At 36.8% G+C, this 16,289-nt stretch overlaps 1 long non-coding RNA gene across 18 annotated transcripts in view; it reads right to left on the bottom strand.

Moving 5' to 3' along the window:
* LOC101747532 overlaps window positions 1-16,289 on the bottom strand; it is a 332,267-nt gene that overhangs the window by 208,279 nt on the left and 107,699 nt on the right. The gene's annotated exons all lie outside the window — the stretch shown is intronic.

Here is a 16,289-nt window from a genome sequence, read left to right as displayed (position 1 = left end):
AGCTATTGCAGAAAAATAAACAGATTAATCGAATTCAAGTGATACTTCTAAAAAGCAAGAATTTAAATTAACAATTAAAGATTAAAGCCTTAGGAAGGTCAAAGAGCATTTAGGCCTTAAGCCTTTGCTAGTTGTATGTTTATAGTAGATAAAAATCACAGGTGAAAAAGAGGGATAGTATATGTCTATTTTTACATATGTATAAAATGCATGTGAACACGCAGACATTGACAAAATGGGATTTTTAGACCAATAATAATAAAAAATATTAAAATCTTGATGTGACTATGCACCTAAACACTTCAAAACTACCCCTAAGATTTCCAAGTCTTTGCCTCTTTACCTATATAAGACCTCTTTTTATTTTTTTTAATTCTCCCACAGTCAAAGTGGTTTTAGTTTATGTAATCATTAAATACAGCAGTAAGGCCGTACAACTTTACAGAGAAAGAGCCACAGGACTATCAAGTGCTCTTCTCTTCAATGGTCTAATGGGAGAAATGGGCCTTACTGATGACCATGAAATGGGATGTAGTCCAGAACAGGAGACTGAGAAGCCAACAAAAAAAAGTGAGAAGTGTAACATATCCTCTGAGGCAAATGAACATTTTGTTTTATGACCTGGACAGGCCAGCACAGAGTGCCTGTGGACACTGCCCATGCTTGTGACACCTGCTGGTTGTATGTTCCACCAACTGATCTCACCACTTAACACCCCTGAAGGACATCACATTTCTATGGACATACCAGGGAAATTGGATTTTAACTTTGTTGCTTTTACATTCTGCAAGTGTGACAAATGAAAAAAATTACATGGCATTTCTGTAGCTCCTCCCCTAGAATTTCAGGTGTGCACGGTCCAGAAAAGCAAAGCCAGTAAAGCTTTCACTTTTAAGCAGTGGTGCAATTTCCAGACAATTCTGTTCAACAGTGCAAGCTACATCGTGTCATCTCCTCCACTGGTTGGTACTACAGTACTGATATCAATACTACAGTATTGATATGATGGCATTCTAAAGTAGTAGAATATTTTTCCTCAGAGGAATAATCATGTTTTTAGTCTCAGGGAAAAAAATAAATTACAATCCATGTTTTCACTGAGATGACATTGCCTGCCACACATTTCCTCTGTTTTCATCTCACCAGGCAGAGTCAGGTTATAAAGCACAAACTACTATCTTTGCTCAGGCTAGAAGAGTGCAGTTCCATGCAGTTCAATCAGTTTTATTCACAGCATCAAATAAAATAAATGGCACCAAAGTATAGAACAAAGCAGTATTGGCCTCTCGTAAGAAAGATAACTTGAAGATCTTCAAATTCTTGCTAAGCTGCTGCTGCTGAGCTTAGCACTTCAGTGTTAGTCATAGTCATGCCTTATTATAGCAGATGCAAACGTTAGTAAAATAAACTGCAAGAAATAGCAAAAAAGGTTTGGAAATATAAAGAGGTCATCTCACTTCCCCCACTCAGAAGTATTTATTCCAACAGCTGAATAGATGGATGCAGCCCATACGGTGTGTTGGCCCATGGGCAGGCAAAGGCTCAGGAGGTCACTGTCACTGCAAGTGAAAATTTAGAATTTCAAAAGAATGTTAAATGATTTCAAATGCCAATGTCTGGACAATAATGAGACTTAAGCTCCAAGGAGTTGCAGTTTTTTGCAAGAGGTGCCTTAAGAAGTTACTAGATTGTTTCAGATGAGCTCACTTGAATTTTAGGAATTAGGACTTGAATTGCAGACAAGGGGCTTGCAATATGACAGCGATGTCATTTTGTTCAGCGCAATAAACAACTGTTGGTTTTAAATGTGTGAATTAAAAAGGCCAGCCGAAGCAAGTTAAGTACTTTCCGTCTGTTGATTATTTAGAGAAAATGGAGAACCGCCTGGATTCAACCTGATGGCGGATGTATTTACTGTCTATTTGCTTGTTCCAGCACAAAAAAACAAGAGTATATATGCTGCTTGCATTTTTGCCTGGGGGACAGAGGCTTTATATTGTAGTTAATGGACCACTGACAGACAGAAAATTAATTTGGCAAGAACTGACTGATGTGGTGGAAATCAGAGAAGCACAGTCCGTTTTGAAAGTAATTAATCCAGCCAACAGAGAACTGAAATGTCAGTTGCTTTGGACAGAAAAAGTTCAGCATACAGAAAGTCAAAGAAACAAAGCCATTTTTTGGAAACAGTTTACCCTACGTATGGAAATGTTACACTTTGGAAATGGTGTACACAGTACAGTAGTTGAAGTTTCCTTCTACGAAGAAAGGTTGAAATGTTCATTACATATGTACCCAACCTAATTTAAAGCAATGTTATCTAAAAATGTCCCATTTCTGCAGTTGCTGATACAGAATACTGATCCTTTTCTAGTCTATTGAACGTTTTCAACATGACAGTATGAAACATCACAATCCTAATCTATGAGGTCTTCCAAAGTACATCTTGAACAGAAATTAAAAAGAATTCTACCAAAAGGAGTGTTTAAGTGTCAAGAAGAGAATCTCAAACAGGAAGAATGCACTGAGTGAATCACCCTGATTCATTCAGGCTTTTATACTGACTAGAACAATAAGCACAGAAAACACGGTTGTAACATTCAAAACCTTAAGGCCATATTCTCCCTCATTTTAGTGATCATGTACTCTATCTCAACAACTCTTTGTACTGGAATTTCATCTCTCTACATTGACCTCATACAAGCAGATGTAAACAGTCCGTATCAAATCTATTCTTTGCACACATGCAAGCAGCTTACCAGAAAGGTCTGAAAGGAGGAGCTCATCAGCACATTTCTCATCTTGTGCTTCAGACTGAAAGTTTTACCTGAGGGTTAGAAACAAACACTGCGCTTCTTAACTTTGGGGGATTATACATCAGCCCATAAGGACATACTTTCACCATATAAGTTTTGATACAAAGAATAGATATATCTATTGTAAAAGAGCAAAAACAAAGATATTCGTTGAAATAGCAACCAACTAAGGTGTTAAGGGATTTTTTTTGTAGCATACAGCACTGTATCCAAACACGATCCGACTTCTCACAGTCAAGTCAAACTAACATCAAAATAATATGTTTTGCTCTTGAGCAAACAGCTTCCTTCACCAGAGAGAGAAAGTAGTTAAAAATAACATGTTGATCAAGCTGGACATGTATTAGTCACGCAATTATTCTTTGCTAGATTGCTAAATATATTTTGACACAACTAACAAGTTTTTAATTACTTCATATATAAAACAAGGGCATTTTCATCTTTGCATAGATGCAGAGAGACACCCTGAATTCATCAAAGGCCATTCTCTATGTGCTCTACCTTCTGTGTACTCTAGTTCTCTCATTAACCTCTGCAGGTATGCACAACTTCTGACATTAAAAACAGAGAGAAAATTATTTGTAACTCTTCTGAGCAACTCAGATCCAGTCAGCTAAAAAAAAAAAAAACAAAGAAATTTGGGGAAAAACAAGGTAGATTTGTTCACAACAAAATTCCTTGTTACAATTGGACTTATGGCTACATAAGGCTCAGAATCATCTGTTAAATACTGTAACTGTCCAACAGGGGGGAAAATATGGCCAACTGTTACAGAAGGAGCGATGACAACTGATGCTACAAACTGCTGAAACTCAGGAGGGTAGACAAGAAACAAATCCTTTTCACTTGCATAGTGGAGATTGACTAACTAATTTAACTACTAGCACGTGACTCATTATGGGCACAGATGCACAGATTTGGCTTCCACCAAGTGGAGGAAAAGGCATTTGCAGGCAAAACTTGCTTCCCAACATATTCAGATACCTTTCTTAATTTTTGCTAGAAAACAATCCTTCTCCCCCAGTACTAGAATATAATAGAATGAAAGGTACATTTGCGAACTGAGTAGATACACATCTTAATTCTATAAATGTGCAATAATAATATGTATCTGAGAACACTGTGGTTTACACGACTGAGATTCCTTCATCATTCGAGTGCCAAAGTGCCTCAAAAAACTGTTCTAGCAGTAAGAATCTACATCATATCATATACAAGTTATCATGTATCTTATGCTAACACACTTCACAATTAAATCACAATTTGTCCAATTCTGAAACTCAAGTTTACAAGCAACAACTCTTTTGAAGTGGAATAAAATTTAGAATAATAGAATGTATGACATATTTAAGTTGCAGGAATGAGTAAGTATGGCCATTCTGCCTGTACATGCTCAGACAGTGCTCTAAGTAGGCTGAATGAAAACATCTCTTCAGGCACATGGAAATATTTCAAAAATCATTATTCAGAAATATTACTTTATATCTACTTCTGAAACCAAAGAACACTTCACAGCCATGAGCACTGAACTGCATAGGACATTTGTACATCTAATAAGAAGCACCGCACTTATTGATAGCTTTAACGCAAACCAAGTCAGGCAGGCATAGAGTTATTTCTTCAGCTACTCTAGCAATCTTTACGAATACAGTTGAAAAATAGTAGGCAGATCCAAACTAGCAGAAACTCATGTTATTTTAGCTCTACAGATTCCCCAGGGAGCTTTTCTTTTTGAATGTTGTCTGGGCTGAATACAGAAAATACGAAATCCAGTCCAAAAACTGGTGCTTCTAAACATCTGGGGCTTGTTTCTTTTAATTCTTGCCTCACTTTATTTTTCAACCACCCAGCAAACTATTACTGCATTATGAACAGCCTCCTTATTATATCTTCCTTATGCATATATATTTTACACACACACACACACACACACAGAAGGCGTTTATACTCTGTTCTACAACTTACCCATACATATTTTATTAAAAAAAAAAAAACACAAACCAACCAAACAAAAAACCCACACCAAAAACGCATCCCGCTCCAGAACAAGAATTTTTTTCGCTTAAAATTGAGAATGCATTTGTTTTGTTTTTCAAACTAACAGTTGAATTTTGAAAACCTTAAGCCCAGTCCCCCATCTGCAAGTAGCAGATCATTCAAGGAGGAAAGAAATCAAAGCATGTACCACACAAATCAATATTTTTCATTGAAATTTCTTCATCTGAAAACTTCAGTGCTTCTTAATGAATTCTAACACATTTATCAGATGAGTTCTGTTGTGCATGTTTGTTGTTTCATGGCTGATGAGCCACTGAATTTAATATAAAATTCATCATTACTTGTAATTCCCTCTTCAGCTTTCTGCTCCCACACAACTTCCTGTGCACGTACGCTTCGCTGCAAATCCCATCTAAAAAAAGAGATGCTGCATCCTGCAACTCACTGAAACACATATAGGAACATAACAAAGGCGATAGTAAACAAAGACCTGTAAGACTGCTCTGTAGTGAGACTTCATGAACTGAAGTGCATGTTCACCTTATTCCAGTGTAGTCCCTGAGCTCAACACAATCTCTTTCAGTGGAGAGGTATTCTGCAAATAGTAGCAATCCTCCTACTGTGCTCAGAATCACAAACAACTGCAACACCTACTTTTCTGGTATTGACATGACCTTGCCGATGGTGAGCACAGCTTAAGAGTCACTGTCACATAGCTAGTCAGCTGAGGAAAGGAGAACAGCTTCTCTCTTTCTTTACCGCAAAGAGAGAAAGCCAATACCTCACATCATCTCATGAAATACTATTCTCATCATTAAAATAAGACCCTTTAGTTAAATTGGACAAAAAATAACTTGGCTTCTGCAGTTGCTAGTTGTCAGTTCTGAAAAAAAAAATAAGTGAAATCTTTTCCACTTCAAACGCAGGTCTGATGCAAGCATAACCACCACATAAATACTGCCTGGCACTGTGGCTGCATGGTAAATAAAGACGAATTATTGGGCAGCAGTTTGACTTGCATTACTTTGAATAGAGCTTTCAACAAGAGCCTCGTGTCTATGTGATAAATAAAGTACAAACACCGTGCACAGATACCGACAGGGCTCTCTTGTAAACAGTCAGTTCTGGTTTTTTTTTTTTTCCATTTTTGGATTTAAGATCAAATTTTCCAATAGCTCCAACGGAAATGTTTCTGAAGGAAGAATTCCCACATTTAATCTACTTTCAATGAGCAGGTGGTTTTCAGCTGCCAGCTTCATCATTGTTATTAATCCCACTAATGCCACAGCAGAAATGAACAAGATCAACACCTAATTGTGCAATGCTGTCAAAGGCCCTGCTGATACCACCCACTCAAGGTACACATTTCTAACATTAGGGAAAAAAATGGCAGTGGGTGCAGAACAAGCTAGCTGACAGGAGTGCTATCTGAACCAGAATACAGTTACAAATACCAGATCCAGTCTCATCTACTGATATTAAAACCAAGATTTCCATCCCAAACAAATCAAGAAGCCCTATGAGTTTAACACAACAAATGGTAAATCATTAAACATCCTTTTTAAAAAATAATAATAAACATAGGTAGAACTGTGAGTTAGCCTGAATCCAACCTCATGGTATATGCATTTCATGTTAATTGCAGAACGCTCTTTATTTCTTACTCGATTTCAACAATTTTTCCAATTTTTCCATTTTTCTTTGATTAAGAATTAAAAAAAGTCATTTGTAATGCATCAATAATTAGCATACATGGTAGATCGGAGGCACAGACCAAAAGCAGACCATTGCCTACTCACTGTGTCTATTTTTGATTTTTCCAAAGATTAAAGCATTTTTCTCATTCTTAAGGCAAGAGGGAAGAAGTGCACTGATGATTGTTGTAAACTACTGTGGTGAGGTTGTTTTTGCCTTTGAATATATATATATATTTCAGGATAAAGGAAGGTAGAATTTTTCCTTCAGTGGAATATGATCTTTTTCTGTGACTACAGTAGTTACTTCCATACATACTTTAACGCATGCCTATATGTATACAAGTACTATGCTCCACAGTCCTCCAAGAAGTACCATAATGCCATGCTTCCTCTCTTTGATACGAATGTTCTGGGAAGGTCACCATGGAGAAGAACACATGATAGTTCGCATAGGAGTTTCAGCTCCCACTGAAGGATTTATTTTGAAAGAGTTCTGTCCACGTGAGTCAACTGTCACTGAAATGATTTCTACAGGAGCTGTGTGTTTACTACCCACTGACCATGGGTACCAGACCATGCAGAAAGAGCCTGGAACATTAAGGCAGTAAACTGAAAACATATGTGAAACCACAGATGCAAAAAAAAAAACCAGCAGCTGGGCCTAAGTCATTCTGTGCTAAGTCACAGAGCTTGAGAAAGTAAAGCAGAATCAATTCCACATATTAAGGAACATTGGAAATGATGGGCTTTGACCACCAAAGCCACCATGGCCAAATGTTACTCCAACATCAGACAGGGTAAATATTAATAAAATCTGAAATGTTTGCTCAAAACACAAAGAGGGAAACAAGAATGGTGTTTACTTTTAGACAAAAAGTTTAAGGGGGAACTTCTCAGTATCTGTATATACCTGAAGGAAGGAGCAAAGACAACAGAATCAGAGTCTTCTCAGTGTTGCACAGTGAAAGGACAAGAGGCAAATGCACCAATGTAAACACAGGAAATTGCATTTAAACAAAAATAAAGGGGAGACTATCTTTTTTCTTAATTATATATAAACTATAATAGTAGTTTAACACTGGAATTGCTTGCACAGAGGTCTTGGAGTCTCCAGCTTTGGAGATGATCAACATCAGACACAGTGCAACAGTTGAACTACCTACTTTAGCTGACCGCTCTGTAAGCATGAAGTACAACTAGATGAAACCAAAATGTCACTACCAAACTTAAAGGCTCTGCAATTCTACATACGTAGGTCACTCTGCAAGTAAGATCTCCTATTGATTTTCATTGAAATGTAACAGTGCCATTGCAATAATTCCAATAATTCAGATGAACAATCAAAAGGAGAAGAAAATCTTATCTCTGGCCCCAGAGCAACAGGTAACTAAATTCTGCAGAAAGTAAATTCACTCTAACAGAAAATAAATTCACTTGAGCTGTTTATACAATTTCACAAAACATCTAGCTATTGTCTTTTTTTCTCATAACACCACTTTTAAGTGCCTGATTCAAATCCCACGTAAGTCAGTGAAGTTCCTTTTGTTTACATCAATAGACTTGGAATGAAAGTTTACCAGATCCGTATGCAGTTTACTCTGCAGACAACTAGAAAGCTTAGTAAAGAGAAAATTATTTCTTTCCTTCTCAAGTCAGTGAGAAAAATGCAATAGCGGTGACAGTTTGCGTTTCTTCCTCTAATTCACTCTAACTTTTTGTAGTCCAACAGAAAAGCCTTAACAAAAGCAATAGATGCACTCATTGAAACCCCAGAAGAAATCAAAACAAGGCAGTGAGCCATCTCTGAACTTAGTTCAGCTACACAACACAGAGAGCTAAAGCCTTTTGGAAAGAAAAAAACATAAACAAGCCAATCCCAGAGGATAACATGCAGAAAAAAAATGTAAAGCACTGCAAATAATATTTTTTCCTGAGAGAAGCCCACTAAGTAAACAAGAAATACTTGGTGGAAGCTACCTACCTGCCTACACATATTCAGATTTTGACAGAACCTCCAGATCTCAGATTTTTGTAAGCTTCCACATGATTACTAGCTACCTATTTAGTCATTTTAATCACATAAGATCCAACAGCATTATACCAAAGCACACAGACTCCTCCGACTCTCTCTGAACAGTTTAAATACTAAATACAAAGCTTTCTGTTACCGGTTATGAAACAATAGTGAGTTGCATGTCTTCTAGCTAACATACCTACTTCTTTACATAAAACATACTCCAAGTCTCATATTTTTCAAGTATTGTTCTTTTATAGCAAGCCCTTAGATAACTGTACATCAATTAACTCTCTCTCAAAGCACCCTCAAACTAAGGCAAGGGGCTGAAAGCACACACCAAAGGGAATCCTATGAGAAAAGCAAGCAATGGGGTAACAAGTAGGAAGGTGACATGGGTACAAAAATAAAAAAAAGTCCTCATGGAAATACATTGATTCTTTTTTTGTTTTGTTTTTAACTAGGAACTACATAATTGTAATCTTATGATTTATTTTTCCCTTTCCTTTTTTCTCCTGACAGTTAAGTCTTCCTCATCATTCCATGAAACGCACAAACTGTCTCTACCAAATCTAACTTGACTGATGGAAAGGAGAAATAAGATCTGCTGTTAAAAGAGGGAATAACTTCATTTCACAATTTAGAAGAGAAAAGGGCATTTAGAAGAAGTTAAAAGTTAGAATTTTAGTGGACCTAATTAAGGAGCATACATTAAAAACAACCATTTTTGAGAAAAATCAAAGGTTGTGATCAGCAATACCATTTTATTTAGAATGCCCTGTGCATTTTAATAAGCTAGTCATTACATTAATATAATCATTTAGATGAAAATAAATGGCATTGCGTAAAATAAACCTGACTTCACAGTTTAAATATTAATAAATACATACATCCAAAAGTGAATTGCAATATCAGGCAGGAGAGTACCTCTAAATAAGGTATTTTATGGACAATTTAAGTTGTGGTCAAGTCCATGATATTTTCTATGAGCTTTTGAAATTGCTTTAATAGAGTTCAATCAGCAATCAATACAATGCTTTCAGAAATTGACAGAGGATTAAGATAGACACTGGGTCTTACTGACTTTCAGTCAGATAAAAGTTTGGTCTAAATTAGTTCAAGAGATGGCTTTCTTTAATCACTCTGGGGTACTTGAATTTGCTTTCCCATGTGGAAGGAATTTCATCGTAACACAAGTGTCCCTAGATCATTAAAGGAGCCTAAAACATATTTAAGTCAAGTGGATGACTCAGGCAGCAAGCACTGCAGCAGATGAACACAAACACATTGACACATACACATAATGCATCAGCCAAGGCATGAATTTCCAGTTAATCAGATGTCTACTATATACACATGATTCATTATGTTTTATCTCACCTTTCCTTCACCACGTTACCATAAAACCTATGGCACAGACATACCTTCTGTAAGCCAAGATCTACTAACCATTCAACAGTACATTTAAAATTACACGATCAATAGCTGTGATCAACCAATCCATCCTCTCCTCTGTAAACATGAATAAAAGTGATCCAGATAAAACCTCATCTTCCCTTTGAACACAGAGCACCAATCAGCTCTTAGCTTTGGCTGATCTCTCAAAATAATTATCAAAGAGTAGATTGGGTACCATGTAACTGCCAGGAAATCGTTCATCGATGTTTGGGGAGGTCTTTGGATCCTTTCTTAAAAGCTGTTTGCTATTGCCCATCCTCTAGCACTTCGAAGATCAAAACAAGAGAACAATACAATATGACTGTTTCTTGTATTTTTTTTTAAATTGACACAGTGATACAACGCGCATTATCTAATGACCCTCCACAGGAAAAAACAAAAACCAACACAGATATGGCCAATGTATCTGAGAAACATCAAGGTGATCTGTAAGTTTCCTTTCAGTGGAAAAGTATTTGCTGAATGTATGACTTAAAGACAACACTTATTTACTTATTTCTTAAATAAACAAATAATAAGCACCTTGCCAGGCCTTTTAGGTCATGACTGGCTGTCCTTCAAGACACGCTGCTGCATATTAACAGGGACTTGCTGGAATTTGCCAAACGAGGAAATATTTTTAAGACAGCACTCAACTCCTCACATAGCTTCTTTGTCAGATGGCAAGTTCTCAAGATTAGAGCTAGTATCTGATGGGATCTTCACCTGTTATCAGCAATAATCGCTCCCCAGATTTTCTGGGGATTCTAATCAAAGACAGCATCAAGAGAACAGCAGTCATCACATGGCAGAATGTGGTGAACACCACAGGGCAGTCTGGAATAGAGACTTCACCAGTCAGAAGACAAACTGACTATTAAGAGACATGTATGGTAACTGGAACCAAGGAGTAAACACTTGACAGGGCTATACAAAGGTACAATGAAGCATGAGTGGGAAAAAGAGGAAAGGAGAAGAGATATTCCAGAAAATTTTATTTGGATGGAAATAATGCTGTTCCAAAACATAGTGTACCACGATTTACTTGTTTTTCTTTGTTTGATGTGGAATATTTTACTACTGTTTTCTTAGTTATTATTGTTTTGTTGTGATTGTTTTCATATTAGATGCTTTCCTCCATGAGCTAAACCTGTAGCTTCTCCCAAAATAGGCCTATGATACACTTGGTGGTTGTTAATGGCAAGATAATTGGCCACATAACTTCATTATTTTGCTTGCAGTTAGTAATTGCATTTAAAAACACAAGCAATTCTACATAAGCTTTAGCCAGTTTAGGAATTGTGTGGTTACTTCATGACGACATGAGAACAAAGGTATATCTTAAGATAACAGTTTGAGATAAACATACAGAAATCTTGGATCTATTTACATCAAAACAGATTCTCTACATGTATCAGTAAGATCCTTGCCACATCATAGTGAAAGTGTACATTAGCATATGTGATAGAAATAGGCCTCTACTGACAAAATAGAAGTCTGTAGTTTAACGAGTTTAACTATACATATAATTAATTATGCATAGTAATACACAATACAGCTAACCACTGCATAGGAACCAAAAGCAGATACATGCAATTTGTCTACATGTCACACTATAGTCTGCACCTTCTGCATACTCAAAGTTCAACATATTTTTCACAACAAGTGATTCTTTGGGAACAGTTACTTATCAAGTATAGTTCAGTCAGCACAGTCTGTTATAACTTATATTTTCTATGAGAGATTTGAGTTCCTTTTCCTACACGACTATATAAAACACTTCACAATTCATCCAGAAATACACAAAGGCTTGGCTTCAATAAGCAGAACTTCTGAGGCTTGATTATACTTTTTCTAGCCTGTCCTAATGTGCTGTAGCATAAATGAAATCATTAAATTCAAAAAAATTTCAGTTCACATTTTTACTTTGAATTGATTCCGTTCAGTAATTTCTAATCTGTTCCTTTGAAGAGGAAATGAGCCACACTGTCTATACATGTCTAGTGAAGATGGTTCCAGATACTCATATAATTGAACAGAATTCAGTGCACTCCAGATTGGCAAAGTGCTGTATCCTCTAAACTTTTCTGTGCAGAGCAAAAACAACTTTTTCAGAGAATTAAAACTTCTTTACAGTTAATGTTACTTGGCAGATAACAATGAAAATTTACCTGATAAAATTTAGTATTGCTGAAAGGACAAATTATTATAAATGCAGGCAAATGCACATTTTACTTTGGTACTGATGTTACTGTTTGTTATTCATTACTTTTCATCCATATTTTTGTCTAAATTTTCCTAACAGTGTCTGTTTCCAGCTATAGCATCTACTCCAGATTGCCCTCACTATCTAACATGCACAAGAATATTCTCAAAGACTTCAACCGTATTTCCTGTGAAGCATGATTCATATCCACATCTCCCCAATTTAGAGATTAGTCTGTGGTGCAGAACCAGGTCAAAGGTCCTGCACAAGTATGACATCAATTGCCCTTCCTCTGTCCACCAATGCCATCACTCCATCACAGAAGGCCACCAGATAAGCAAGGCACAATCTGCCCTTGGTGAAGCCCTTCTGGTTGTCTCAGATCACCTGTTAATCCCAAACATGCCTTAACACCCCATTTCAGGAGATTCTGCTGCATGATCTTCCCAGGCACAGACGTGAGGCTCACCAGCCTGTAATTCCCCAGCCCCTCCTTTCTACCTTTCTTAAAAAAATGGAAGCAATGTTTCCCTTTTTCCAGTAACCAGGGACTTCACCTGACAGCCATAACTTTCCAAACATGATGAAGAACAGCTCAGCAACCACATGAACCAGTTCTTTCAGTAGCCTGGGATGCAAACCGTCTAGTCCCATAGGCTTCTACACATTCAGTCTCATGAGGTGGTCTCAAATTTGCTCTCTTCCTACAGTGGGGGGGCGGTTTGCTCCCCCAGCCCCTGATTAAAAGGACACAAGAAGCATGAGAAGCCTGTCTGCTGCTAAGACTAAAGCAAAAAACTCATTGAGTACGTCAGCCTTCTCCATGTCTGTTGAAGTCAGTTCTCTCTCATCATTTATCAGATGGAGCACGCTCCATCCTTTGCCTGTCTCTTCTGACCAACATATCTAAAGAATCCCTTTTTATTTTTCACACTGCTGTGGAGAAGTTAGCACCCCCTTGACGCCTTGCTCTGAGTGCAAAGGTCTACATTCCTTGTTCCTAAATTTAGATAAACTTGGTGGATTAAGATCATTTCTGCCATTGTCTGCATTTTTCTTTTTCCCTCCAAGCATTCCAATTCAGTTTGCAGCAACTGTTCCTCTTCTTCCTCCTCCCCCTCCCCCCCAATGTGTATATATTTTTTCTTTTTTAGATTCTTTTCTTCCTGCTCAGTAGCGTCCAGGGACAAAAATGAATTTCAAAACCGGTGCATTCATATCAAACATGAGTGGCAGTTTACATGTAATCCATTTCCAAACTACGTATCTCTTCAAACTGGAATTAGGGAATACAGCAAAAGTATAGGAGTGAATTACTTTTAGGCAAGTTACCAAGTAAATGTGGAAGCAAAATCAAATCAGATAACTTACTGCATCTTAATTACTAGCAATGCTCTTTCTTGCATATGAGGAGCTAAATATTCATTAATTCTGAGCAATTAAAAATAATGAAATGAAATTCTGTGATGCCGGAGTTTGAAATTAGGTATGTCAGAGTTCAGTGAGAGATGTGTGAATTAGCTTCTTAACATTTTCAATCAGGAACCTTCTAGGAGCACCGCAGCGACAAAATATTTACTATAAATGTATGCAGCTCAGGAAGCTGAGGAAGAGATTAAAATAAATATTTGTTCTAGACACGTGGGAGGACAACAGCCTTTACTGTTACGCATTCTACGCAGTGGTGTGTTCAATACAAGTGACAAGAACTCAACTCGCCATTCAGTGTGCTCAGGGGTACTATTCTGCATCTTGAGAAAAACAGCATTGTGGATCTGAGCCAAAATAAAAAAAAAGCAGAAAAACATCATCTGCCATTAAACATTCGTTGAATCTACTTAAACCTAACAGGACTCTAAATCCTGCTTACATATAAACTCCGTATTACCCAGCCCAGCGCCCTTCCAGTTGTAAAGCACAATCATTTTCTCATTCCAAAATTATCACTAAATGCCAATACAGTCCATCAAGAATCTTCTGGACTCTTTAGCCAGGTATTATCCAACCTTCAACAAGTATATGCTATTAAAAGCCTTCAGAGGCATAACAGACAACAAATTATCAAAAGCAGAAACTTGCACAACTGATACTGAAGCCTGAAATAAACTAAAGGAGACATGAATCAGTGGACATTGTCAGTTCTCATAAGTTTAGCTCACAGAAAGGAACTTAACATTCTTTTAAGTTGATTTTATTTTTCCTCAACAATTAATGCAATTTCACAACAGACCTGCACAACTTTAATCTAGTAAAATCCCACTAGAAACAGGTTGGAACTACTTATGTAATTGAATAATACCAATGAGAAAATCAGCAAGTCCCTACCTGAGCAGACATCAGGTAACAAACACTAAAAAAAAGTGAGTAACATTCCTTTTTCAGATCCTTCTCCTATAGAGAGAATTGTTGTGTAACATTCAACCTGATGGTCAATTAAAGAGTATCTGAAGGACAGAACGTTAAAAGTGTACATTCTCTTCAAAATAAAATTTATAGTTTTTACGAATAAAAATTCCTCCCTTTGGGGAACTTTTGTTTTTTTAAATACAGATGCAGTGAAAAGTTATTTACCAATATGTCCAGTTCTCACTACTTGATTTTGTTTTTGCAGAAAATAGGTTTTTGCTTAAACAATAGTCCAGTATTAGTTTATTTCAGGCAGCTGCAAAACAGCACAGCTTTTAGCAGAACAGTCACTGGTGGAATGTGAGAAGAGAAAGGAACACATGGTACTGAGATAGGAAGCTCTGAAGGTCTGTGAGCTGGTGCCTACTGCAGAAGTGATCTGGGAGGTGGGCCCACTAGCAGGTGTTGGGGGAAAAGTGGTGATGAACATCACCACAAGGTAAAGGGGAAAAAAAGAAGCAAAAAGTATTTCTGCTTCCTTAAAAATACCATTTATATTTTTGCACCATCTTTCCCTTCCGTGGACATTTTAATCCCTTCAGTCTGAACACCTTAATCTCTTCCAGTCTGTATAGCTTCTCTGCCCTAGTAACTTTATATTTTCCTGAAATGAAATCACACATCTCTAAGTTGGTAAAATGGAAGAATTTTTTGGTACATTACACCTGGTTGAGTATTTACTGGATCAGGCCATTTTATAGTCTGAAAATAAATGGTATGTACATGTACACGTTGACTCTTTGCCACACCTTATAAATATTAGAAAGAAAAATAAAGTGTTTTTTCCTTTCAAGTCAGACTTTTGTAAAGAGCAATGAAACTGAAAGTTGCATACAATTTGAGACAGCATGGACTTCATGGAATTCACTTAAATCTTCATCAAGGTTCTATTGAATTTAAATTCATCATTTATTTGTTTAAAGCACAACACAAGTTAGTTCTCAAATGGCTTACTGGATTATTCTTCTGAATCTTGCTTTGAAAAAAAAAATCATACTAAAATTACATCCACAAGTATTTAGTAACGCTGAGTTATTTCCATTAGATAACTTGTAATTGAATAGTAGCTTAAAAGCCAGTATGATGATAAGCAAAGTCCTTGCATCAACGTATTTTAAAATTCATTAATCAACATAATTTTTAAGATTAAGATTCTTATGAGCACAGCACACAGGCTCTTGTTCATCACTGGTGATAACGCACAACTAATGGTGGTGGCTCCATTCAAGAACAACATTTTGTTACTGAGATTTTGCTCTATGCAATAGTGTTCTTGTGCTTTTTGTATCTGTTCTAATTTCCATAGAAATAAACAGGAGGTATTACTTTCAAAACAACCTACTTATGTCCTCTTCTGTTTATTTACTTACATGTTTCTCAATACCTATGCAGTAAAAAACATTTTTTTCATAGGAACATCTATTTCAAAAATGTATTACTAAAAATTCCCTCTGACACGACCAGTATGAAGAAACACTTCTTCTGGCCTGGACAATCACATCTCCAAGATCTTCTGAAGCTCCATGATTGGAGTAATCAAACTGGCTGCACGAGACACAAGATAGGAAACAGTGGTCCACGTTCAGCTCAATAAAGCTGCCCAAGATTATCCAAAATTTAGTCCCGTGGTACTTCAATGTAAACAAACAACTGTATCGAAAAAGAGTCTCACACGTAGGTTACAACCAAACACACCACTCTTCTGTTTCTTATTG

The sequence above is a fragment of the Gallus gallus genome, chromosome 7 (assembly GCF_016699485.2).
Source record: "Gallus gallus isolate bGalGal1 chromosome 7, bGalGal1.mat.broiler.GRCg7b, whole genome shotgun sequence".
NCBI lineage: Eukaryota > Metazoa > Chordata > Aves > Galliformes > Phasianidae > Gallus > Gallus gallus.
The sequence above is the reverse complement of the archived record's forward strand: the minus strand, read 5'-3'. Positions and strand labels throughout refer to the sequence as shown.